General features: G+C 42.8%; 1 protein-coding gene across 6 annotated transcripts in view; it reads left to right on the top strand.

Moving 5' to 3' along the window:
* Positions 1 to 1544: 1544 nt before the first annotated feature.
* Positions 1545 to 27755, top strand: part of BCL9 (BCL9 transcription coactivator) — an 88586-nt gene continuing 62375 nt past the window's right edge. For 3 of the 6 annotated variants that reach the window (XM_047784840.1, XM_047784844.1, XM_047784841.1), the window contains exon 1: positions 1545 to 1745. The gene's annotated coding sequence lies outside the window, so the exon portion shown is untranslated. The remainder of the gene's footprint in view (positions 1746 to 27755) is intronic. The other 3 variants (XM_047784845.1, XM_047784846.1, XM_047784847.1) reach the window with 2 other exon arrangements.

Genomic DNA, 27755 nt, shown 5'->3' with positions numbered 1-27755 from the left:
GGGACGTAATCTGCGTTGTGTAGAGGAAGATTCTGCAGACTAGAGTGTAAGCACCCTTCCTGCACAAAAACACAGATCTGGTAGCTCTAGTCAGGAGCTGAGCTCCCATTCAGGTTCTGTTTGTAGAGGGGTCACCGGTGGGCCCCAGGGAGGGGAGACCTTGTCAGGTCCCTGACTCCACAACATGCTGAAAATATGAATGTCACATAATCATTCTGTCCTTCTTGATCTCAACTGGCCCTCCTGATTTCATGCCATCTGCAAATTTGCACATCTTTTGTGCTCCTTTTGGCTCACATTTTATGCCTTCTTTTGCCATCTCATTTACTCTGCATGTTTCAATCTCTGGGCTTCCTTTTTTTTCTTCCTTTTTAATGCGGTGGGTTTTTTTTTTTTTTCCTCCTCTCTTTCTCTTCCCTCCTTTACACCCCCACCTTCCTCCTCCCTCCACACCAATCAAATTCCTGTTTGCTTCTTGCCATATTCATTCTCCAACCTCATTCCCCCCTCATTCCTAGAAAACAGCTCACAGACACTCACCCTCCCCCCTTCAAGTCGCTGTGCCCACCCTCCATAAATTCCAGCAGCCTGGCAATCAGTAACTTCAGCATCACACTTCACAGCTCTCAGAGTTTACACTACTTGTTACTACTCTCCTTGCTACTGCTCTCTAGGGTTTCTGCTTAAAAAAAAAAAAAAAAGCTCCACTTAAAAATATCCTGGGTACAAGTTGAACCCACAGTTAAGTTTACTCGCACATGTTCACATTTCCTGGTTTTATTTTAACTAGTGGCTCAAGTCTAGGTCCAATTATGCAGTGGAGAAAGACTAAATCCTTAGGGAACACATTTTTTTTTTCTACTGTGAAGAAGAAAACCACCAAAACATTCAACAGAAACCCCAGTTCTGGGTCCACCCACTCTCTTATCTCCCCGACTCCCCCAGTCTTAAGCAGAGGGGACGTGTATTTTTCCTTTGTGGAGTCATGTATTTCACTCTTCCTGGAGCTCCCACTGCCTCCCAGTGTGTGTCTGTGTGCACACGTGTGTGGCCACTGCTGTTTTTCCAAAGGGCTCACCTCTCTTCTGCCATTTTACCAGGACACAGGAGGCGGCTCTCCTCCCCCTCTCCCTCTTTTTCTCTCCCTGCCCCCAACTCAGCCTAGGCTTTTTCCTGTCTCTTAACTCCACCAGTGCAGCAGCAACTAGCTGAGCTGCTTGCGTGTGAGTGAGAGAGAGAGAGAGAGAGAGAGAGAGTGTGTGTGTGTCTGAGTGTGTGTGTGTGTGTGTGTTTGCGTGCACAGCTAGGCCAAGCCTGTGAGCCTGCCTGTCACTGGAGAGTTTTAGTTTGCATTCAGAAGAAAGGAGGAGGGGAGACAGGGTTGGGGGGGAGGAAAAGGTGGAGGGGGGAGGTGTGGGGGGAGCGCAGAGAAGGGAGGGAGAATGTCTTGTTTGTGGCTTGTCAGCAATTGCTTGAGACAAGCTTCCATGTGTGAAAGCTACTTGGCATGAATGCCTGGGCCGTACCAAGTGTCACCGCAGCAAGAGGGGGAGTCAGAAGAAAAACAGATCAGACCAGAGCAGACAATAGGCCCCTAAAGTGTTCCCCCTAAGTTGCTTTGATGTTGTCCTAGTGTCTTGATACCAGGAGGCCAGGGATTGCAGGAAAAGGGTCTTTTTTGTCTTCATTCACTTTCCCCCCTCAGTTTCTGAAATGATTCTCCAGAATTTCTCCTCATAAAAAAGGTAAGAGCCCTAACAATTCCTTCTTCTGTGGCAGGCTGGTTCGCCCGTGCCTGGAAGTGGGGGTCTCATTCCTGCGCTGCTCAGGACGAGCGCTGGGGTCCTGCGATTGGGCTCCTGCCTTGCCCCTGGAAGTCTCTCCAGGCGCTCAGGGCTTGGGGATGGCCCCTCTTTCTAGGGAACCCCAGGAACACGATCTGTGCCTCTGGGTTGGTGCGGGAGAAGGGGAGGATGGAGAGGGATGGGAGGAGGGTGTGAGGGTGGAGGGTGCGAGAGGGGAAAAAAGCAAGAGAGAGAGAGAGAGAGGGAGCAGCCTGAAAGAGAGGGAGAGAAGGGCAGAGCCCTGGATCCGAGCAGCCCCAGCCTGGAGCTTAAGGAGGCCTCCTTGCAAAGCTTGAGCTGTGCGTTCTCAAGGCTGAGCCAGGGCTGGCTGGGGCTCTGCCGAGTGCTTGCAGAGATTGCACGGAGCTTTGTGTGTGCGAGTGTGCGTGTGTGCGTGTGTGTGTGTGTGTGTGTGTGTGTGTGTGTGGACTTCCCACACCCTGCCCTGGCGTGCTTCGTTGTGAAGGGGAGGTACCTCAAGCCTTATCACCCGAGCCCAGACTCTGCGAGGAAGAGCGGCATGGCAGGCAACGAGGGCGGGCGAGAGAACTCTGCCGCAAGACATTCCAGAAACTTTTCCCGTCTCGGGGATTTCTCTGGTGGTAGAGCCTGTGAAGGAGTTGTGGCATGCCCCGTGCCTCAGTTTCCCCGTCCGTAAGATCCAGAGAGCTGACCGGGGATGCTGTGTACCTCCCCTGGGATTTGGTGAAGCAGCTCACGGTGTCTCAAACGCGTGGAGAAATCTTCCAGTTAGAAATGCTGTGGAATCACAAAGTAGAAGTGTTATCATTGTTCCTGATCATCAGCATCATGATAATAAAACCGTCATTAAGACACCCTGAAACAAATAGACCGGGAAACACAGATCAAGTATCTGAGTATTTCTAAGGAAACAAAAAGCCTTCTTCCACCTGTTGGCTTCTGTCCTTTTCTCTTGTGTCTTTTCGTTAGATTTATTGGCCGATTTGTACAGAGAATGGGGTGGGAGGGCTTGGGTTTTCCCCTTTCCTCCTCCCTTGGACATATTTTTTTTTCTTTTTAAAAAAGAAGGTCAATGTAAGATGCTTGAGAGAGAAAATGTGCCTCCCGTTATAGTAGTTTATTTGAGACCTTGTGTTTTCTGGCGCTGGCAGGGCATGCAGGCACATCTGTAAACTCTACCTTGGAGGTTAAAGATTTTTATTGTGGCTTTTAGAAATTAAATGCGATTTATTTACAATTGCTGTTTTATCAGAGAGTAAATATCTTACTGTGTGTGTGAGGGTAAGAATGTGAAGGCTGTTTACTCACTGGTGGTTTTGTGGATAAAACCTTTGCTTTTTAAAGTGACATCTTGAGAGATGGGCATAGAGCACTAAAATCAGTGCCTAATAATCATCTTTAAAGATTTGTTTAAAGGAAAAAAATGTCTGCTTATTTTCTTGAACTGTGGGTTCCCTTTCTTCTGTTCTTCTGCAACGATTGTTTCAAGGCTCTCAGGTGTAGCTCTCTTTGAATTCTCTGGGGGAATTTCACCTTCTTACCTAGGTTTTCTGTGACTCTGTTACTTCCACAAAAAAAAAAAAAAATTGTGAAAAGTCTGGGAGGCTGTGCCTCCTTCCATTCTAACTGCAAATGTTTATCAGACCCACCGACTGTGTGTGATAGCTAGAGATTGAAGCAAAGCGCCAGCCCTGGTTGAGAATATTTATGCTCTTCCCATGGAGGCCTGGGGAACCTGACTTCTGGGTGTGGGAAAGGATATGGGGAGATATTCACTGGCCTGGATCTGGCAAGGATGCCCCTCCCCCACCCCAAGCCCCAATAATATGTCACTGGAAGAGAACTCAACTTGAAATGTAAAAACTTCATTTTTTGCTACTTTGTAAGCAGGTCTTAACCATGGTTTGTCTCTGGCAAGATTTCAGGGGCCAGCTGTCTTCCTAAAAGGTTAGAATTTCAGAATTGCAAGGGAAAAGAAAGATTATTCCTCAAGTTTGCAAGGAGGACACTAAAGCCCAGGAAACATCAGCAATGATCTGAGGGGACCCAAGGAAGCTGTAGTCACATCTGGACCACCCCCTGGGTTCAGAGGGCCCTGGGGGTCAGTCGTTATGCCAGCCATCCTTACCTGGCCTCCACATTTGATTTTGCCCCCTCTGGCATTGGGCCGGCCCAAGATAGGCAGCTTTTGGAGTTCTGCTTGCTGTGCTGGGTTAGAGCTGCACACTCAGCCCACTTTGTGGCACGTGGAACAAACATGGCTAATGTGCGTCACAGCCTGACTTTGCATGAACTCATCCACGTATTTATTTGTTTATTCAACCAATGTTTTAGGGGCACTTGCTATGTACCAGGTACCCTGCTGAGCACTGAGGATCTAGGAAGGAACAAGGCAGATATAGCCCTACTCTCAAAGAGCTGGCAGTCTTGGTGGTATGATCAACATTAACCTTGTAGGGAGTTCCCCTTGTGGCTCAGTGGAGACAAACCCAACTACTATCCATGAGTCCAGGGGTTCAATTCCTGGCGCCCAGCTCAGTGGGTTAAGGATCCAGCATTGCTGCGAGCTATGGTATATGTCAAAGACTTCGCTTGGATCTGGCTGTGGCTGTGGTACAGGCCGGCAGCTGTAGCTCTGATTCAACCCCTAGCCTGCGAACTTCCATATGCTGCCGGTGCAGCCCTAAAAAGCAAAAAACAAAACCCCAAACCAAAAAAACATTAACCACATAAATAAATTAGTAATTATCATATTAATAATACACATTGAATAACATGCAGATACTACAGCGCAGGGCATAAAGTTGTCTAAGTCATTGACCTGAAGTTTCTAACTAGGCATAAGCTCACTGTCCTTTTGTCTTTGTGACTGAGTTCGTGCCCTGGCCAACTTCCATCCTGCTGGTAGCATTCTTACTCACACAGAGTCCAGTGCTTCCAAAGACAGCAGAAATTCCCCTCCCCGCCGCTTCTCCACACAGTACAACAGAGATGCAAATAACGTCTGCTCACCCTTTACACTTGGGCTGTTAAATAACTTCACACTCATGGTGAACCAGCCTATATAACAGTCATTATGTGGGTGGTTCACATTAGCTACAGTCTCCATGCGCTTGTTGAACCCTAACGGGCATCAGAGGGTACGTGTGGTTAACGAGGCTCTTGTCTCACTGTCCTTCTTCCGTAGTTCTTCCAGTTGATGCTAAACACTTAGCTGCAGGATACTCCACCATAATTACTGTTATCTTGGAATTCCAAAATCAATAGTGTACTGAAAGGGCCTTCCCATCCCTACCAACAAGGACAAGTACCTATAACGGGAAAACATTTTAAAAGCCTCTGCAGTGGGTCCCCTCTTATTAACATCATACTGATTTTATGAGGTCAAAGGTAGGAACACCTTCCCCACCCCGTTTACGGTCTTTTTTTGGAGAGGATATATGGTTGCAATGCCAGTCCTTTCCTTGCAGGCAGATTGTGTTAATGCGTGGACACTTCCTACATCCTGCCTTTCCCTAGTACTCAGAAGTGTTGTCTTCATTGTTGTCAATCCATCTTTTTTAAAGATTAATATGGTAGTTTAAAAGGAAGACAGATATGCCCACCCACACATAAATCATAGGTTTGGTGCCTATACTTTGGGAACCCACACGGGTCGTGTGATGAGCAAAGTAAGAGTCATTTCTATGTACTCAGCGTTGTTACACAGTGTGGTAGCAGACTCACATCGTAGCAACTACCCTTTCCGGCGCTGGCTGCGTTTGGCACCTGTGGCCTTTGCCTTCTCCTGTGAGCTGCATGACTTCATTTGCAAGCCTTTGATCCCTTCCCCCACCCCCTTACCCCCTGTGTTACTCACTGGGGAGCTGCCTCTGGGGGAGGCTGTCTGGGTTGCCTTGGAAGAGTAGTCCAAAGAGAGGAGTAATCTGAGTGGGGAATTCAGAAATGAATAAAACAAGGGTCTGGTTGGGGGGAAGGATTTAACAGAACTGGGGAGCCAGACAGCAGTGCTCCAGGCCGTCCTTAACTCTGGGGGAATAAAGATGAAGTCTGTGATGACATTTAAAAAGGTACATAGCGTGTGGGTACTTGTATAAATAAAAGTGCTAGAGCCTCAGTGCTACTGAGGGTGAAACCAAAACAACATGCAAGACATTTCCAAAACCCCTTGGTTATAAATACTGCTTTTGCATGTAGTTTCATTGAAGGAAATTGTGTGTCTTTCCCTCCAAGAGACATACATATAAGATGTAAAATGGGGGAGTTCCCACTGTGACTCAGTGGGTTAATGATTCAGTTTGTGGAGGTGCTGGTTCCATCCTTGGCCCACTGCACTGGGTTAAGGATCCCGTGGTGTTGCAGCAGCTGTGGCACAGGTTGCGGCTCCAGCTCGTATTCGATCCCTGGCCCAGGAACTCCATATGCTATGGGGTAGCCAAAAAAGAAAAAAAAAAAAAAGATATAAATTGGAAATTTTCTACATTTTTTTGTCTTGACATTTTAGTGCACTTTAAAGCGGTATTTGCTTAGCCCTCTCGTATAGTTAAATAATAGTGTTTAGTTAAGTGATACTGTTATCCTTCTGTTATATTTGAGTAAGGTTATGTGACTTAGCCAAGGACTCACAAGAAGATAAGGGACAAGATGGCTAGCTGATTAAATCTTCCTGTTAGACTAAATCTTTTCATGAGATGAGAAACAAAGGAGTGCAGCAATCACCATGATATTCAGGTCAAAGGAACTGTGTTGGCGGGGCATTAGTTTGGGCCCCTCTTTTAAAGACTCAGATTAAGAATGTTGTTCAAAAGAGAAGGACCCCCCCCCCCCCGGATTCTAATTTAACAGTTACACGTTTTTTTGCAAAGTACATTGGACCAGTCTCTGGCTTTGGTTTTGCCAATCTGTGACCTGGGACTTCCCATTCTACTTCTCTGGACCTCTTTTAGAATGAAAGGATTGGGGTAAATCTTCTCCAAGTTTCCTTCCAGCTCCGTCATTCAGTATTTCTCCGATTCTATAAATAGGATCTTCCATGAATCTGGCCGTTTGGTCACCTTACACAAGGCCCTATTCAAGAAGTACAGTTAGCAAAGGGGAAATGTTGTGAGTTTGGTGGATATATAGGATTCATTCCTACACATCCAAACTGTGTTGACGTTTTGAAGTGAAAAGCACACTAGGAAAAAGTGGGATTTCACCTTACGGATTTTAGGAGAATTTGCCAGTCAGCATGCAGGCACATGTGCAAGGAGACTTAAGAACCATTTTCAAAAGAATAGGCTGTTTTGAATGCATGTCTTCCTGTATAATAAGTACGGATTTAAAATGGACGGGCACTGGGTATATCTCTCAGCTTCACCATTCTCACTGCTTTTTCGTAGAAATTGTGCTGTTCCTTTTTGCCTTATGCTTCCATATTGTTTTGAGGATGCAAGGGACCAGTTTCAGCAATTATAATGCTTCTGATACAAGCCGTGTGTTTAACCCTATGCTTTTGGGCATGACAGGACTATTGACAATCTTTATGATATGCAACTCCTGAAGGATCTTGCTGAAGACTTGCTAATATGATGATAAATAAATAAATGCATGTGGAGTATATATCTTTTATATATAAAATACATTTAGGATGTGAATAATAAATTGTTTCTGAAATGTGGCCAAGAGTGGGACAAAGAGGGTTGAAAGTGAATGACGTTTTTATTAATCATATTTTCTCTGAGTAATTCCAAGAATTATTCATTTGAAGTTGGTTAAACCTTTGAAAAGATATAATTTTAGAATTTTACATGCAATTTTTAGAACCCCAGAGTAAGTTCTTCTGCCATGTTTTAGAAAATATCATCTTCCTTGTAGCAAGAGGGGACTATTTCAAGGCTGTTTTGACAATTAACAAACCACTGACTCTTTCTGAATTGGTTTTATTTCTATCTGGAAAAAAATAGTATGTAAAGTATAATTACCTTCTAACCAGGGAAGGGAATTTTGAAAACCACATATTATGTATTCTATATTATTTCTTTATTCTTGGTTGCTTAAAATTTCTAACATTGGCTATCTTGCTCTCCCTTATAACAGTCCTTAGAAGTAGAATCATAAGAGAAATGCATTATTGACTTTAAAGATGGAAAAACAGGAATAGGTTTGTGAAATAGTGTACCAGCAAGCTTTTTAGAATGTAAGACTGGGAGTTCCCGTCGTGGCGCAGTGGTTAATGAATCCGACTAGGAACCATGAGGTTGCGGGTTCGGTCCCTGCCCTTGCTCAGTGGGTTGACGATCCGGCGTTGCCGTGAGCTGTGGTGTAGGTTGCAGACGTGGCTCGGATCCTGCGTTGCTGTGGCTCTGGCGTAGGCCGCTAGCTACAGCTCCAATTCAACCCCTAGTCTGGGAACCTCCATATGCCGCAGGAGCGGCCCAAGAAATGGCAAAAAAGCCAAAAAAAAAAGACCAAAAAAAAAGAATGTAAGACTATACTCTGTAGAAATATGTGAACTGTTTGGTTATTGATAATTTTTTTTTTTTGTCTTTTTAGGGCCACATCCATGGCATATGGAGGTTCCCAGGCTAGGGGTCGAATCGGATCTGTTGCTGCCAGCCTACGCCAGAGCCATGGCAACGCCAGATCCGAGCCGTGTCTTTGACCTACACCACAGCTTATGGCAATGCTGGATCCTCAACCCACTAAGCGAGGCCAGGGATGGAACCCGAAACCTCATGGTTCCTAGTTGGATTCGTTAACCACTGAGCCACAGCGGGAACTCCGTTATTGATAAATGTTAAACTATGATGGAAAAGAAAAGCATATTCTATATATTATTGTTGTCAATCTAGTTTTTAATGATAGAAATATCAAAAGCATTTTTATGCTATTCAAGGTTCAAAATGCCTCTAAAGTTTTGGAGAGCTTTAGTGATTTCCATGAAAACCGTACTCACTCTTTTTCTTGAAAAATAAATACAAAAACTCAAAATTAACAGTAATGGTGGTTGAAAGAAACCAAGCCATCATTTGCTCAGAAGAGAAACTTGTGAATCTTTTTTTTTTTTTTTTTTGTCTTTTTGCTATTTCCCTGGGCCGCTTCCTCAGTATGTGGAGGTTCCCAGGCTGGGGGTTGAATCGAGCTGTAGCCAGCGGCCTACGCCAGAGCCACAGCAACGCAGGATCCGAGCCACGTCTGCAACCTACACCATAGCTCACGGCAACGCCGGATCGTCAACCCACTGAGCAAGGGCACGGACCGAACCCGCAACCTCGTGGTTCCTAGTCGGATTCGTTAACCACTGCGCCACGACGGGAACTCCAAAACTTGTGAATCTTGAGGTAGCTTTATCTTGCCTCTATTCAATGTATTGGACCGTCTGTTATCCTTGTGTAGTTAGTATATGTTTGAGGAGGAAAATTTTGTGGAGGGTGTGTGGACAAGGGACTTTTTGCTTTTGTTTTTTGTTTTATTTTGTTTTGTTTTGGTCTTTTTTAGGGCTTCACCCACTAAATATGGAGGTTCCAAGGCTAGGGGTCAAATTGGAGTTGTAGCTGCTGCTTCTGAGGCAGATCTGCGACCTACACCACGGGTCACGGGAATGCTGGATCCTTAACCCACTGAGCGAGGCCTGGGATTGAACCTGCATCCTCATGGGTGCTAGTCAGATTCATTTCTGCTGAGCCATGACAAGAACTCTGACAAGGGACTTCTTGAATACAGGTGGAAGGTGTACTTGTTCTAAGGCTACCTAGATTGGTGATTTATGGTAGAGAAATCCATGGTATCCTGGGCAGTTTGAGGCAACTGTACTCTAAAGTACGCAGGGTTTTAACTCCTGTGCCAGTGCCCAGGCTGCTACCTCTGCATGGAACATTCTTCTGCCTGGTTTTTTTCCAAGCCGACTCCTGCGCTCCTTTAAGACTCATCCTAGGCATTTCTTCTGGAAAGCTTCTTAGACCCAAACCACCCTATCTCTGCCCCACCGCTCTGGGGTTGGGCATGCACTTATGTGGCCCTTATCATGCTGCACTGGAATTACCTGCCTCCCACTCTGAGCTGTGGCCCCATCAAGGAGTGGGGCTGTCTTTGGTTTTTAAACCCCTAAAGCCTAGCATAGGGTGAAAACAGAGCTGGTGAGTAACCAATATTGTTGCTTGAAATAAACAGTTTACATCAAAATATACTCATTAATACATTTAACTAAATACAAAAAGAATGACAGGTAAAAATCTTAAGTTATACAAACTCATGTCCCACATTAAAAAAAGAAAATTTCTTATATTAGGGTAGTCACTCTTTTCCCTCTCTGCAAAGAAGAAATTATACATCCATAAGGAAGTTTTCATACCCCTAAATCCTCCTTTTTCTTTCTCCTTTTTTTTTTTTGGTGAGGGGGGCATGCCCATGATGTGAAGTGTCTGGGCCAGGGATTGAAACTGCGTCACAGCAGCAACCCAAGCCACTTCAGTGATGACGCTAAATCCTTAACCTGCCACACCACAGGAGAACTCCCTCCCTTTCTTATGTCCAGTTTTTCTCCCCTAAAGCTTATTTGTCATGTTTCCCATTCCTGGACGTTATGCTTCTCTTACCTAAGGGTTTATTTTCTGTGTCAAAGAATCACTGATGATAAATGAGTTGGTGAAGTTTGTCTTGATATTTACGTAGTAGCGGAAGAGAAGTTTCTTCTATCTCAGAGTAGGGAAAATAAGAGATATTTGGGGACGTTGGGACAATCAGAGGACAGTAAGGGGAATAACTGACTTTCAGGAATCTGCAGTTGTGACCCATCCAAAACCAAGGAGTGGAAGGATACAATGTAACTTTCATCATCTAAACAAGAGTTTAACTTCTGAACCCTCTAGAAAAGTCATTCTGAATGCAAAGAACAGACTCCCTTAAATTTCCTCAAGAAAAGAGGCGTTCATTGTGAGGATGCTCCCAGGTGGAACCTGAATTAGAGCTGGAAGTCTTCTAGGTACTCGAAGACTCTCAGGACTCACCCCCTGTCTTCTGTCAATCCCGTCCTCTCCCTGTGTGTTCACTTTACTTGGGGTGCTACCTGCTGGTTTGTCTTCTAGCTTTATTCTGAGGAGCCACTCTCAATCTCATAGCTTTTGCTTACACCTTGTTGTTGCTTCTTTGACTTGCCAAGACCTGCATGTCCAGAACCCCACGATCCCCATCTTCCTTCCTTCATGGCTTCCGTCTTTTTATCCTTTCATTTGTAGTGTTCTCTGTTAATTGCTTCGTTCTCTCAGAATTCCCTAATTCTGGTTTAAAAAAGAATCCAACTCATCTTTTCAGTGCGACTCTAACCAGCCTATGAGTGGTGTTACCCAAGGATCAGAAGTGCACCTCTAGTCCAGGATGCAGTGGCAGAGGGAGGTGGGTGGGAACGGGGTTGTAGCTCAGCATGAGACTGGCTTGCCCTTTAGTAGGAACTAAGGAAGTCCATCTTCCCTTCCATGTAGCTGGCAACAAATGTAGTTGACTTATCTTTTATGAGTCCATTGTGGAAGCCTAGGAAATTAAAGATAACTAGATTATTAAAAATTAAAATGTTTCATGGATGATGATTAGTATAAGTGAGATAATAAAAAAAAAGTCTGTGAGAACAAATAGCATATTTATTACCAGGAAAGAAATTGCGAGAGGGGGGTGTCTTAGAGTTAGTTCTTAGATGAGTGACATCATTTCACATATTTATTAAAAACAGAAGTAGGTGAATAGTGAAAGTGAGATTATATTGACACAGATCCCGGAGGCTAGTTTAAAAAGCAAGAAAATCCTAGAAATGGGGCCCAAGGTAAGAATAAATAGGAATCCAAAGTTTCTTAGGGAGTTTCTGTCTATATTTTCTTCCTGTTTTTTCTCCCTCTATTTCTCTGTTCTGTATTTGATCCCTCTTATCTTTAGTTTCTGGGACAATCTGTCATGAACTAGTGATGTGACCTTGGGCTGGTTAGTTATTCTCTCTGAAACACAATTTACTCATCTGTAAAATAGGGATAATGATTATTATTTCAATAGCTCATTATATGAATTAAATTAGATGGTATAATACATTTAAAGTGGCACACATAACCTGGAATGTAATAGAAGCTCAGTCAGTTGCGGCCTTTATCCCAGCACATGGGAAGGGAGGAAACATTGACGAAACAATGTGGGGGGCATTTTGCTTGTCATTTTTACCTTGTTACAATCCTGCAGTGCTTGTATTATTGTTTCTATTTTATTTATTTTTATTGAGGTAGAGGTACAATAGTTTATGTTTCAGGTGTTAGTTTTTACTTTATGAATGAAGATACAATAATAATATTTAATTGAGTACTTGCTATGTGCAAACCACTGACCTAAACCCTTCCTTGTGTTGTCATATGTAACCCAAGATTGATACGTATGCACTCTCGTTGTGTCTGGAATCGGTGGTCAATGGGGACCTGCTTGTAGCACAGGGAACTCTACTCAATACTCTGTGATAACCTATATGGGAACTGATATGTATATATGTATAACTGAATCACTTTGCTGAATAGCAGAAATTAATATATTGTGGATCAACTCTACCTCAATAAAATTTTTAAAAATAAATTTAAAAAGCTAAATAAATAAATAAACAAACCGTGATAGGTGCTGTTAATGTCTTCATCTCATAGTTGAGGAAACTGAGGTCTAGAGAGTTTAACTTGCCCAAAGTCATACAACTAGTAAGTGGCAGTCAGAGCTTGTGTGTGAGTCTCTCTGAGCTTAGGTTGGTCTGACTCCAAAGTTTTCTGAAGTCACAGAGTTGATGAATGTGCTTATGACTGAGTCAAGATTCAGGTCTTCTTCAGGGCAATAATTCTGCCGTTTATTACCAGAGATACATGCTCATTAGATGGAGAATAGATAGTGGTGGCTGTGCACACGCTTCTGCTGCATCCAAATCCGAGTGTCATGATTAGATAGCAAGGCCGCATTTTGGAAAAGGTACAAAGGGAAAAGAATTTTAATAATTAAAATGGGTCAAGGGAGTTCCCATTGTGGCACAGCGGAAACAAATCCGACTAGTATCCTAGTATGAGGATGTGTATTCAATCCCTGGCCTCGCTCAGTGGGTCGGGGATCTGGTGTAGCTGTGAGCTGTAGTGTAGGTCATAGATGCGGCTCAGACCCTGAGTTGCTGTGGCTGTGGCGTAGGCTCCGATTCGACCCCTAGCCTGGGAATTTCCATACGCCATGGGTGCAGCCCTAAAAAGCAAAAAAAATAAGGTCTCTTAGACCTGGTGAAATGATTTAACACACATGTTGAATGTCTATTTTGTGTCAAGCAATGAAAAATAGACTTGGTATTGTGGAAATGCAAGGTGAGTAAGGCTGAATCCCTACCTTTAGGTGCTTTCATTCTGGTGGAAGGAGATAGATGCTCACAAAACTAATTATAAAGCACATAGTGGAGTTCTCTGATGGCCTAAAGATTAAGGACTTGGCATTGTCACTGCTGTGTCTTGGGTTCAATCCCTGGCCCAGGAACCTCTGCATGCCATGGTGTGGCAAAAAGAAAAAATAAAAGAAGAAGAAGAAGAAGCATATAGCAATGGATTAAAGAACTGGGAGTCAAGAGAGAGAACATTAATTTAGGGGTGAAGAGAATAGTGATGGAAGGAACATGGGAAAGCTTCATGGTGGAGATGACATTCCTAATGGTCCTTGATGGGACAAATACTAGAAGCCTTCTTTAGTTTTCTTTTCCTTCACACCATGTGTTTTATACAGGGTGCTATAAAGTAGCTAACAACTGTGGTAATGTATTGACAGATAATAGTTTTTTCAAAGCTAGGTTCTCTGACTAAAAGTGGAGAAATATCTATTCTTTTTTTTTTTTTTTGTCTTTTTGCCATTTCTTGGGCTGCTCCCGTGGCCTATGGAGGTTCCCAGGCTAGGGGTCTAATGGGAGCTGTAACCACCGGCCTATGCCAGAGCCACAGCAACACAGGATCCGAGCCATGTCTGTGACCTACACCACAGCTCACGGCAACGCCGGATTGTTAACCCACTGAGCAAGGCCAGGGATCGAACCCGCAACCTCATGGTTCCTAGTCAGATTCGTTAACCACTGAGCCACAACGGGAACTCCCCAGTTTTCCTTATGTACAATCTGAGTCTTACTGAATTTTTTTTGAGACAGTCCTAATTCAAAACATTCTGTCCCGTCTCTGTAAGTATAGTCATGATTGGTAGTCTGTGAGTTCTAATCATTATTTCAGGTGGTTAATTAAATTAAAGTTTCCTAACCCTGTTTAAAGAGGTCAAGTAGTGAGAATGTCCATGTTCTTCTCTATGAGGAACCCAGCTAAGATCTATTGTTTTGTTTTGGTTCTTTTCTCAAGTCCCCTATTTCCCAAGCTCTGTCAGTGGACTTTATGCTCATCCTCTCTTTAAAGCCTGGCTCAAATATCACCTTCCTCACAAACTCTTTAATTTCTGGAGCCTAAGAAATCTCTCCAGATCCATGTTATCTTGTAACAGGTGTCCATGTTATCTTGTACTTTTCTTTTCTTTCTTTCTTTTTGGCCACCCCCTTGGCATGTATAAGTTCCTGGGTCAGGGATCGAACCTGCACCACAGCAGTGACCTGCACCACAGCTGTGGCAACACCAGATCCTTAGCCTGCTCCACCACAAGGAAATTCCATCTTGTACTTTGCTTGAAATGATCCTAATAGCTATATGTGTTCACTATCACAAATCCCTTAATAGGTAATAAGCAAGAGGGCAGGGCTTTAGCTGCTCCACCTGTGTGTCCCTCAACAGGGTCCCTGCCTTACAAGTCTCAGACATGTTTACTGGACTGAATTGTACTGAATTCTTGGCTTCATTGGATTGGCTTTGGGTGTGGTAACATTGCTGTCTGAACCCTGGTTCCCTTTTGGAAAAGAAATGTTGCTTTAACAAAAAAGCATCATCTCTACTGATTTTAGGATGAAAGAAACCATGTAATAGAAACAGTAATTGTAATTATTATTAATAAGCATCATTAAAATAGCATGAACTTATGGAATGATTTCCTTTGCTTGCTTTTGTTGGCAGAGTGGGCAAGCTTGATAAACTAACTGGTTTTTTCCATCTCTAATATCTATGATTCTTTGAAATTTTATGTAGACAAGTGCAAGCTAATGTACACTGGAAGGAACAATTGAAAGAGCTCATACTCACTGATGGGCTCTGAATTACTCTACTTGTAAGTGCTCAGGAAAAAGATCTCGGATTCATTGTGGATTGCTCAATGGAGACATCTGCTCGCTGTGCAGCAGCAGTCAGAAGAATGAATGAGATATAATAGGCTGTATTAACTTTGAGAATGGGATAAAGAATAATGCAGAAAATAATATAGTGCACATAATTTGGCATTGACTATTTCTGTAATTATAATAAAACATTTTAATGATATACGTTGATGTTATGACTTCACCTTAAAAATGAGAATTCGGCATTGGGTCCTTTCATTTCAAAGAAAACAAAGCAGAAATACAAAGGATCCAGAGAAAAACAACAGACTGTCTCTAAGACATACAAGGGATTGGCCTGCAATGAGAAACTGAAAAGACAAGGACATTTTAATTTGGATAAAGAGGGGAAATGACATTGTATAAATTTACTTAAAATTAATGAAAGTTTCAGAAAATTGCTAGAGCTAGCTTCTGATTATCCCTGGTAATGGAGGTCAGAGATAGGCAGGATAATTGAAATCCCTGATAATCTCCAACCCTCATTTTAGCTATTAGTTGCTGCATCCCATCCAGTGAAAAGTTTTAACAGACAAACAAATACAAGACACAGCAGCCCAGGGTTTGTGAACTAAACAGCCCAGGAGAAAGGCAGTCTGAGGGTGTTGGGAAGTACACATATTTTGGAATAAAGTGACCAGGGTTCTGCTTTATCATCTCTGTTAATCATCTATATAGCCTTGAATGAGATACATAACTTCCTTCTATGTGATCCAATTCCTTCACCTGTAAAATGATGGGTTTGTTGGGAGAACTGAATGAGCTAATTGGAAGTGGTTGATGAGCTGTGATGTGTGAATTTGAGAGCTGATTGTCAAGAGCTTCTGCTTTCCCACTTGGCTTGCCCATCTCAAGAGCAGACTGGGACTTCCCTTGTGGCCTACAGCATAACTACTTGGCATTGTCTCTGCAAGGGCTCTGGTTCGATCCCTGGCCCTGGAATTTCCACATGCCATGGGTGCAGCCAAACACTTTAAAGAAAAAAAAAAGGAAAAGAGCAGACTGGTTCCCAGCCCCTGAGGCTCACACCACACCTTTCCTTCTCTTGAAGTTCTACTGCTTATGCTCATGGCAGGAGACCCTAGAAGAGGTATGCAGCATTTCCCCCATTTGCAGCATGCCTGTTCCCTTGCTCCCAGAAAGCCTTCAGATAATTTTACATATGTTTTTATTAATGTATGATTATTTAAAAGTCATCTCCCAAAATTTTCTCAATAGCCCTTGGAGGTGCATCCTGTAATTGTCCTCACTTTCTAGATGCAGACAGGGAGGCACAGACAGCTTGCTTAGGGACACACAGTAATGGGAGAATAAAGAGTCAAACCAATGCTCTCTCGCCTCTGGGTTGATTTTAAACGAATGGGAGACTGACTTAAGTGACTATACTGATCCCTTCCCTGGGCAGTGACTGGCTTTTCCTTATTTCCCTAAGAACTCCTACTGTATCCTTTGGCACGCAATTCAGGACTCACTTCCACCGTGGAGCCCATCCTAATCCCTCTCTGCTACCGTAGGAAGAAGTCGTCTTGTCTGCCTTATATTGTAGCTCTTTTTTTTTTTTTTTTTTGGTCTTTTTGCTATTTCTTGGGCTGCTCCCGCGGCATATGGAGGTTCCCAGACTAGGGGTCGAATCAGAGCTGTAGCCACCGGCCTACGCCAGAGCCACAGCAACGCGGGATCCGAGCCGCGTCTGCAACCTACACCACAGCTCACGGCAACTCGGGATCGTTAACCCACTGAGCAAGGGCAGGGACCGAACCCGCAACCTCATGGTTCCTAGTCGGATTCGTTAACCACTGTGCCATGACGGGAACTCCTATATTGTAGCTCTTAACAGATTATTATGTTAACAACAGTAGAAATTCTTATACCTTATTCAGTTAATAGTTGGTGGTTTAGCTGAACAAGTTAGTTAAACCGAGAATCATACGAAATGATGGAATCATTCTTTAAGCCTTTATTTCAACTCAGAACATCCCTCAAGTTTTTGATGTTGGGCTAAGGCCTCTTTTGAATTTAAGACCTCCCATTAGTGCTCTGAACCCTATTTCTTGTATAAGTCACACCTCCAAGGATTTCAAAATCATTTGTCTCCGTTTCTCTAAAGTGGAGCAAGATCTTAAACACACTTTGTGAGGCAGTCAGATTTTTCCAGATTTAATGATGTTTTACAGTTGACTCTTCCATGCCTAAATTTACAGTATGTTTTTCAGGAACTCACCTTTAATGTGCCTTTTCCAAACATTCAACTTAGAGCTCGAAGAAACAACTTCTCTCTTTTGCACTCATATTTCGTTACTTTATGTAACTTCAGTTCAATTGTGTAATGACAGGACTTCCTTGGTAGCTTAGTGGGTAAAGGATTCAGCGTTCTCATTGCTGAGGCTCTGGTTACTGCTGTGGCATGGGTTCAGTCCCTGGCCTGGGAACTTTGGCTTACCATGGGCGTGGCCAAAAACAATTCTATAATTTCGGTGATAGGAAGGATGAACATAAATGGCCTTGGGAACAAACAGACTGGCTTCTGGTGAGCAGACAACGCCATTGGTGGGAGTATCAGGGTGCAGGTATCTGAGAGTAGCCGCTACTGGCTGTGATAACTCAGTATGTTATGTCTTTACACTTGCAGAAGGAATGGAGACCATAGGTTAGTCAGTTAAATGTCAGACACTTAAGAGGGCCCTGGATCAATCTGGCTTCCATTCCATGCCTGGCCCAGAAGATGGATAACTTGAAGGTCCAGCTTTTATCTTTCTAGTTAGTCCCAGAACCTAGCACAGCGATGAGTGTATAGTAGACTTTCAGTAAACATTGACTAATAGCTAACTGACTGAACCAACAAAAATGAAACTCAGCATTGCCGCTGCATGTCTTCTGGTGAGGGTCCTAAGCTACAATCCACCATCCAGAGGTTGGATTAGAGAGAAAGAGCTGGCAAATGAATTCCTAATATTGCTGTAAGATGAGATGATATAAGCCATTAAGTAGTTAAATGTAAGGCAGCTCTAAAGAACTGAATTTTGTGTAATATGTAATTAGCCTAGGTAGCTCACAAACACAAAATCATAGTGAGACAATACATTTGATAACATCTTATAAAGGATTAGATAATGTTCTTAACTTGGGGGGAAAAAATCCATGCTTACGACCACAGTATTTGACTACCAAAAACCTCTCTGATGATTATGCTCAGGACCAGCCCGGTCAAGCAAAAATTTCCCTGACTGATGTATCTGTGCAGCGCTGGGTTTATTATATGCATCTTATGACAAAGGAAAGCATATTGAATTGATGCACCAGAAAAGGAAAGAAGTCAGATCTGAAGGATATTAAATTTGACAAAGACATTCTGTGGCAGGTGATTGGTTTGGGAGATGGGGGTAGACTGTTGGTGACAGCAAGAATATCCTCTCTTCTAAGATAAAGCAGGTGAAAACATTTAGCCTTGTGCTCGATAAATGTTTGAACCAAAATAAACTGAGCAGGTACAGTTGGAAAATTACCGAAAGTTTATATGACAAGGAAATGGGGTGAGAAAGAATGGGTGTGTGTGTGTGTGTGTGTGTGTGTGTGTGTGTGTGTAGAATAGAAGTAACCCTCTATAGGATCTGGTGTGAACCTTCTCATTAATTTTCCATATTAAGATTCTGTAGGCCAGTTCCAATAATTAATTCTTGAGGACCTCCTGTTCCTCAAGAGGTTATGAAGCAGTTGTCTAGAAAAGGAAGAATGAAATTAACACTGTATTAAGCACTCATTGTGTGCCAGTCATCACGCTAAGTGTTTAATATATGTTAGCATATTCCTTTGAATATAAGTTGCAGTTGATTTTTGTAAAACCCCCATTACTTTATGTGCCACAATGGAAGAAAAAAAATATTCCCAGTTAAACTGTAGCACACCATCAATGTTAAAAGACATCTTGGTTTCAGAGCTATTAAAATGTGAAAAACATGCGTCTTAGAATCAGTGAGATAGTATCTTATGTAATCTTCCCAACAACCATTAAATTAAGTGTTAATATTGCCAGGTGAAGAAAATGAGGCTCAGAAAAGTCAAGTAACTTACCTAAAGTCAAGAAGCAGGTAAACTTTAGAGCTGGAGTTTAACCCAAATTAGTCGGTCTCCAAATCCAGGGCCCTTTCCATGGTGTGATGCTGGGGATTGAAAACAGTGTTTGCCCAGGACTCAGAGATTAAATAATAATAATAATAAAAACATTGTATTTCACTAAAAGCACTTCCCTTTGGAAAACTTTTCCTCGGGGCAGGGGGGAAACCGTGAGCAACACCGCAGTCAATGAGAGCCCTGGATTTCTAAGAGTAAAAGGACAGCTTGAGTTCCTCTGGCCCCGCCTCTGTCTGGTGCTTGAACCTTGATGATAACACTCTGCCCAGGAGCCCTATGGCCTCTGAGAAGCACCAAGACGTCAGGGCCCCTTGGCATCTCGGTGTGCACCTTTTGTGAGCTTTGCTTTCAACTCCTTAACTGGTCCTGGTTCTGTGTGTGGAGACATCTAGAGTTGGCCTCACTTGTCTAGCACCATGGGGCCCTTCCCATATCTGAAAGCAAGTATGAAAGCCCCCAAGCCTTTTTTTTTCCCGAGCTGAACATTCTGAGTTCCTTATAGGACATGATATAGAAACGTCTTCCTCTGGTTGCTGTATTGATGTCTCTATTCCTTTTGAAAAGAGATATTCAGAATTGATGGTTTTGTTCTGTGTGGAATAGACAACTATCACCTCCCTTGCTTTAGGTACCCTACTTCTCTTGGTACCTTGCGTGAGTACATTTGATGTTTCCAGCTCTCATCACAGATCTGTGAACTCCTTCCCTGGCTCCTTCTCTTTCTTTACTATCCCTTACTATCCCTCGTTCCTTGCTCCTCCTCCTTTTTTTTTTAAACACCTGCTGCTACATAGGCAGCCTGGACTTTAAAATTCATTTTGTTAGAATTGACTTTCTAAGGATTTTTACTTTGGGTTTGTTAGTTTACTTTGTTTTGTTGGGGGGTTTGTGTGTGTGCGTGGTTGTTTTGCATTTGATGCTCATCTCTCTCAATTTGTAGCATCCACAAATGAGATTTCTAAAAAACGTTTTCCAGAGCATAAATGAAAGCATTGCTATACGTTGAGCAGGAGAGGGCCAAAGACAGAGCCCATTGGGAGGTCACAGGAAGTCTTAGTTGTTCAGTTTCCAGTCCACCAAATTCTTTTGTCATGTCCCATATTTCCCTCTTGTCTATAAGAATGTCAGGGCCTTTACACATGCCATCGCATTTAACCCAGGCAAAACCCCCATGAACCCCAGGTATTATTGTTCTTGTTTTGCTGTTAGGCCAACTGAGCCTCAGACCGGTGAAGCAGCTTGCGTGATGTATCTGTTTGTTAGAAGCAGAGCCAGAATTTGCACCCATGCTTTCATGCCCTTCTCCTCTAACATGGATTTACCCATTATAAATTATTCCTGAAATCCAAAAATGGTATTTTTACCTGATTTGCTTTGAACTACAAGAGAGTACTCTGACCTCAAGGAGCGAAATGTCATAAAAGAAACACACTCTCTTCCTCCTTCCCTGGAAAACCACAGTCAAGAGAGTGGCTACCTCATTCTTCTCTAAAGGTAGGACTCACATTGTTGACTTCTCTTAGAAACAGATACCAAAACTGTTCAAGGAAGAGGATTCTTTCCCCGACCCTCTGGGCAACTGAACAGTAGTTGGACCTGAAAGCCAGGATCAAGGCCCAGAGATAACAGAAACTTTAACATGCTGGTAAAAGCTAGTTTCTTAAACTCTTGGTAATAAAGTCTCTCTGTCTCTCTGTCTGTGTCTCTCTCTCTCTCTCTAGAAACCAGAGTTAAAAAGCCTTGCTTCTTCTCCCTTCCTTAGGACATGCTATGAAGACTTCATATTTCAAAAGAAATTATAAATTTAAAACACAAAGGAAAAGAAAACTACATAAATGATGCAGGGAACCACCCCTACTACTCCAAACACAACGGGCGTCCAACCTGTTAGTGGCCAAGAAGGTGTGTTGGCACAGATGAGATTCCTAAGGGGCTGCAGTTCAGGGTGAGGCAAGCCATACACTGACCAAGTGCTGGCTGCCATGTTTCTCGTGCTGAAGGACGTGTCTTCGGTGGATTCCTTAATCTTCCAGGAGGAGTCTTTTTCAACGTTAAGTAGTAATGAAAACAAGGCACCATTATTTCATGGGAGCCTCATGATTCTCAGACAATTCATAAGAGATGATTTGCCACTAAAAAATGGTACTCACAATATATGTGTGATTTAAATGAGGCCTCTAGTTATCCTCCTTCATAAAGAGAGTCGAGGTCAGCATATGAAGCAAACGATAGTGAATGAGGAAATGTTGCCTTGTTGCTTCCCAAGCAAATGCCCTTTTTCTACATAAATAGAAGACTTTGCTCTGTGAGGAAGTTCATTCAATACCTTTCTTCCAAAGCAAAGTCACTGAAGATAAATGAACTCACCAACACAATTGATTGAGGTAAACCCCAGCACACTAATTCAGTCTTTCTGGAATGCTAATATAGTACAGTGAAGAATTAGGGAATTAGCTGAGACTTTTATCTTTTTTTTCTAAAAAGGAACTACTCAACTCAAAATTAATTGCTATGGGAAATGGTTCTACATTATTTCCCATAAACCCACCTTGGGGATTGAAGGACTGTGGGTACTGGGAGCCACAGACACGGAATATATGTCCTAGGGCACTGTTAACACAGTGCCTGATTTTCTGCAACTCCCAAGTGACCTTTTCTCACATCCATTCCATGTAAAACAATGGAAACCTATTTCCATGCTTATTTGTGTTTCCCAGGAGCCCTTAAATGCCACAGCGAAGATTAAAGGACTAGATCTTTCTTATTCCCTCTTATGATTATTCATAATTTTCTAAAATCATCTTATTGAGCAACGCTGCCTAAAGATGAATCTTAGGTCTCATTGTCTATTTATTCATTTGTTCATTCATTCATTCATTCATTCATTCAACCAATGTTTATCAAGCACCTCCTGTACACTGTGTTCTCTGCTAGGGACTAACAAGCATAAAAAATGAATACGATTCAGTCATCACCCTCAAGGAGCTAATAATTTAGCAGAGGAGTAGGACACGTACACAGATAACTATACTACAAAGAACAATTTAATAAATGCTTTAAAAAGATTCAGACAAAATCCTGTGGGAGGCTCGCAGCTAGTCAGAAAGAGCCGAGAAAGCAGCATGAAGATGGTATCCTTTGACTCCAGGGAATGAACGGTATAAGGATCTCACAGATGTAACTGGAGGAAGCATCAATTCAGACCCAGGAAACAGCATAAATGAAAGCAAGCCATGTTCTGAGAAGAGTAAGTAGATCAGTTTGGCCAAAGCATAGGATGAATGTGGCAAGTGTGCAACTCAGGATACACAGAGGATCTTAAACACTGGTTAGAGGTTTACAATTTAGTTTCTTGGGCAGTGGGGAGCCATTGAAAGTTCTTGAGCAAAAACAGGGACATAAGCAGTCCTTTACTTTTGGAAGATGTATCTGACAGTGGTGTGGTGGTGGACGTGTCAGGCAAGAGTCTGGAGGACCAATTAGAGTGGTGCTAGAGTAATTCTGGTGAGGATTTGAAGTAGGGTGCCAGCAGTGGGACTGCAACGACTGGGCTGAGCTTCAGAAACCTAAGAGGCTGACTTGGTAGGATTTGGGCACAGATTGAGTGGAGGTGGGGAAGAGACTCACCCATGACAGATAACTGGCAAAATGATGATGCTCATAAGAGCAACTGGGTGCGTGCACTTGTGCACTTACATTTATGTGTTTGGGCAAGGGGATGGTAGGATTAGGGGTAATCTTTTTAAAAGGCAAATCAGATCCCATTGCGCCCCCGCTTAATAATATCCAAATGGCCTTCTGCTGCGTTTAGAATGAAATTCAAACTCCTTAGCATGGCCTAGCATAAGCGCTACACGATCTGGCCCCTGATTCACTCTAGCCTTGTCTCTTAGCATTCTTCGCCACACTGGCCTTTTAGTCCCTCAAATGCACCAACTGTATTCCTGCCTCAGGGCCTTTGCATCTGCTGTATCCTGTGCCCTGAATGCTCTGCTCTCACCTAACTGGCCTTTCTAGTCAGTCTGTCTCAGCTTACATGTTATCTTGTTATCTCCTCAGAGAGGCCTTTCCTAACTACGCCATTACCATAACCTTCGCCCACAGCCCCTCTTTATTACATTATCCTATGTTTTATTGTTTACAGCACTTGCTATAACTTGAAGTGATTTATTTGTTGACTGTGTATCTGCTCCCCTCTAACAAAAGTAAACTCAGAGACTCTGCCTAGTTCCTCCCTGTATCCCAGTTATTAGAATCAAGCCTAGCACAGATGAGGTGCTTCAGAAATAGTTGCCAAAATGAATGAACAAATAAATGAGTGGGTTCTCTTTGCAGAATGTGGGGTTTTTTTCAGGTGTCACCTTCAGGTAGAGACTTGGATATGTGGGATTAGAGCTAAAGAGAGGGTCAGGTTTGACACCGGCCTTCCAGAAGATGAAAAGTCAAGAAAAGTATTACAGCTCCTGGGCTTTTGAGTAAAGTCATCACTTTCATGTTTCTGTCTCAATCACTGATACTAAACCGGTAATGTCCGACTGAACCTGCATGGTCCAAGTGAGTGTTCTTTGTCCTCCAGAGATTGTCTACACGGTAGACTTTAGCAGAAATGCTACTTTGTCCAAAACAATTTTGGAATTCCTGTTTTAGAGTTGCTCACAGAGTCTGTGGCATCTTAATAATAATGCAAAATATTAATAACTTCCATTCACTAAGCCCTTGTGTCAGGTACTATACTGTTTTCACACAAGATCTCTTTTAATCCACCTCAAAACCTTGTAAAGTAGGTTAAAAGATTCCCCAGTTTTGCACTTGAGCAGACAGACTCAGAAGCATCAAATCCCTTGAACGACATCAGATCTCAAGTTCAAATTCAGCCTGAGTGACTCCAAAGCCTGCATGCTTAACCACTTTGCAGTATGCTCTGGGGTGAGGTGTGTGGGGGGAGAATTTGTGGGTGGGTGGGAAGGGGGTGAGGATCTTTCTCTTCCTTTGAACTTGAATGTGACTTTGGGAAACAGAATCCTGGTCGTGCCACTCAATAGGCGTGTGATCTCAGGTGAACAACCTTATTGACAATAAAATGCCGCTGAGAATGCTGTCTCATAGAATTTGCTCTGTCAAGTATAATCTGTAAAACACCTGGCACACAGTAGGACTTAACTTTTCACTCCCTTCTTTTTCTCACAAGAGACAACTAACTCTGGATTTTTTCAGGGTTTGATGATCCAGTTGGTGGATTATTGAGTTCCTTGCTTTTCCTCATCATTCCTCCTATCATTAGTGTATTGAATTGTATAATTTGTTACCACTTCCACAGTGAAGTTAAGCAGGAGGAAGGACCGAAGGTTGTACTGTCTGTGAGTAGAACTGGAGAAGTGAAGTTTGGAGTGACTGATTAAACTGACCACGTCATTGCTATTTGAAATCTGTCACCTCAGTTTCAGCATCTGGGTCTTAACTTCCTCATCTGTAAAATGAGATAATAATACTTGTCTTTTATATCACAGGGTTGTTGTGAGGGTCAAATTATAGCCATGAAAGAACTTAGGAGAGCATAGAGTCTTATATAATTGTAAGGTACTATTATTGCTATCATTACAAAATGAGAGTCCATGCTTCTTTTTAGAAGGTCTAAAACCGTAATAGTGCTCTGTTTATAAATTGCCTAAATGTATTCTTCAACTGAAACAATTCTCAAACCACTCCCTTATTCTTTTATCTTTATACTTAAAGTTCTGGCTTAAAATGCAGTTGACATCTGCCCTATCCAATATGGTATCCAGTACCCGCCTGTGGCCACCTACATTTAATTTAACTTAATAAAATTAAATTCAGTTCTTCAGTCGTACTAGCCTCACTGCAAGCCCTCAATAGCCACCTGAAGCTAATGGCTACCAAATGTAACAGTGCAGAGAGAGAACGTTTCCATCTTGGCAGAAAGTTCTGCTGGATAGCACTGTTGTTGATTTTCTTGAGTTCCAGTGTTTCCATTCTTTCTCCTACCCCTAAAGCCATGATGAAAACCAAGCTTGTTGTTCTTCAGATGAGGAAATGGAGACCCAGTGCACTTGCCAACAACTATGTGATAGAATATCAAAAATCAAAAGAATGTTAGCCATTATCTGTTCCAACTTCCTAATTTTATACAAGAGAAAATGTAAGCCTAGGGAAGTGAGATCACTCACTTGTTCAATGAATTTCCACTGCTCTTTTTGCAGTGAACACATGAGTAATAGATTAGACTTATTTTCCTCTTGCAGAGCTGCTAGTACCATCCATCTCAGAAGATAATATGCCTGAGACAGAAGTTGCAAGTTGCTTACTATTGTCATTTGGCATCCTTCTCCTCCTGGCCAAGTGCTTCTGGTGAGCCCTCCCTGTGTCACAGTGAAGAGAGGCAGAAAACCAGAGAGCACCCCCTTCCACAGCTGCCTCTGTTAAGTTAAAAGGGCCCTAGAAGGCTGGCTGCCTGGAGATCCTGAATGTGCTGTGATTGAGAACTTGAATCAGTTGCCCACAATCAGTTGCCCACATCAGCTCAAATTCCCTGAGACTGGGCTCACTCTTTACACTCACTTAAATCATGAAATATTGGATATTTAAGCAAACTGCTAGGAATTTAGAATGGGGATGGTGGTTTCCCAGGGTTATATGCACTATGGATGGAAAACGCTAAACAGCTCTGGGTTATATGCTCAGTAAATGTTTAATTCCCTTCCCTCCAGCTCTACCCACTTCCATGCCCATCTTCTTACCAGCTGCCAGCCCTTTCCTAGATAGCTAACATAACACTTGCAACCCCCAGGTTGCTCGAACCCAAAACTACTGTTTTTTAAAAAATCTTATCCTGTCGATCAACTTCTTTGAGAGCCTACAATCAAGGGCCCAGGGTTTGAATAGTTGTAATGGTATGGCACAGGTGGGTGGGGGGGTGGCATTTTAAAATTTTATCATCAAGATAAAGGGTCTTGTTTTCATAAAAGCATTTCTAGAGACGACGGGGGTGCATTTGGAATAGGAAGTGCCAGAAACTGCACTGTGGTTGCTCTGTCCCTTCACATATGTGTGGGGTCCATTCTTTAGGTGAAGTAGCCATTGGGGCCTGACTGGTAATAGGGTTACGTGAGTACTTGAGAACAGAACATATGCATAGACAAAGGTGGGTCCAGGTTTGGGGAGCTTGAAGTTTATTAAATTTGGGGGACTCTCCTGAAGCAAAGAATATTCAAAATTACTTAGATACAAGACCCTGGAAGGGGGCTGCGAAAGTGAGGCTGAAGTGTCATTGTCTTTTGCCTTTTTTTTAAGGCTTAGGCCTAACTATGAGTGTTTCTTAATGTTTATGCTATCCCATGGGAGGGGAGGTGTAACGGGATGCAGGTGGAAGCTAATCATAGAAGGGTTCTGGATATGTGAAGTTATTGCCTCAGGCATCTTTTATTACTAATCCTGTATGGAAGCTAGAAAAAAAAGGTTGAATTGGACCCTGTGGGAAATAGAGTCTGGGTGTTTAGGAAGCCTAAGACAGGGACATGAACCTTTTCCAATGCAAGGAAGGGACAAACACTAGCATTGTCTGTTTGTGGTTGTATCTGACTTAATGAAGTGATATTGTATTCTTTTTTTCCTCTTATTTTCTAAAAAAAGCAGTCCCTTCCCAACCTGCTCTCTCTCCTCTCTCTCTCTCTCTCTCTCTCTCTCTCACACACACACACACACATGCACACGCACACGCATACACACCTCCAACATGTGGATTTTACAAACCCACTGGCTTTTCTTTTTCTTTGCTTTTTAGGACCGCACCTGTGGCATGTGGAGGTTCCCAGGCTAGGGGTTGAATCGGAGCGACAGCTGCCGGTCTACACCACAGCCACAGCAACTCCAGATCCGAGCTGTGTCTGCGACCTATACCACAGCTCAGAGCAATGCTGGATCTTTAACCCACTGAGCGGGGCCAGGGATCAAACTTGCATCCTCATAGATAACTAGTCGGGTTCATAACCTGCTGAGCCACATTGGGAACTCCCCCACTGGCTCTGATAATGATTTCTTATAAGAGGAAATTCATGGATGGTACAGAAGCTAGGGAATCAGGCTAAGATTTAAAACGTCTCCTTAACACGATACTCTTACAATAGCAATATCATCGGTAAGGAAGAGATTTCTACTCTGGCCTATTTTTCACCAACATAGATAACTTATTTCCAAAATATTCTAACTGAGTTGACATTTCACACATACTTTGTATATGCCTAAGGGAAATTTAGGAAGGAAAACCAAAATGGAACCCATTCATTTATTTTTGAGTTCAGTAAAAGCCAGGAGAAAATATTTTCTTTAAAAAAAACCAGATATGTTCAACAATTAGTGGTACAAAAATCAATATTTTTTGAAAGCGTCAAACTTGGCTTGTATCTGACACTCAGCGGGGAATAATGCCTGACTGTGTTGTAGAGAAATCTGTGAGGAAATAACGAGGCTCTAAGAAATGAAAGCGAGCAGTGTTCCTACATAAAGAAGCCTAAATCCCTTCTTGTCCTGAGACC

Source organism: Phacochoerus africanus, chromosome 6, assembly GCF_016906955.1.
Source record: "Phacochoerus africanus isolate WHEZ1 chromosome 6, ROS_Pafr_v1, whole genome shotgun sequence".
In the NCBI taxonomy this organism is placed as follows: Eukaryota; Metazoa; Chordata; class Mammalia; order Artiodactyla; family Suidae; genus Phacochoerus; species Phacochoerus africanus.
This window is presented reverse-complemented; position numbering and strand designations above follow the sequence as displayed.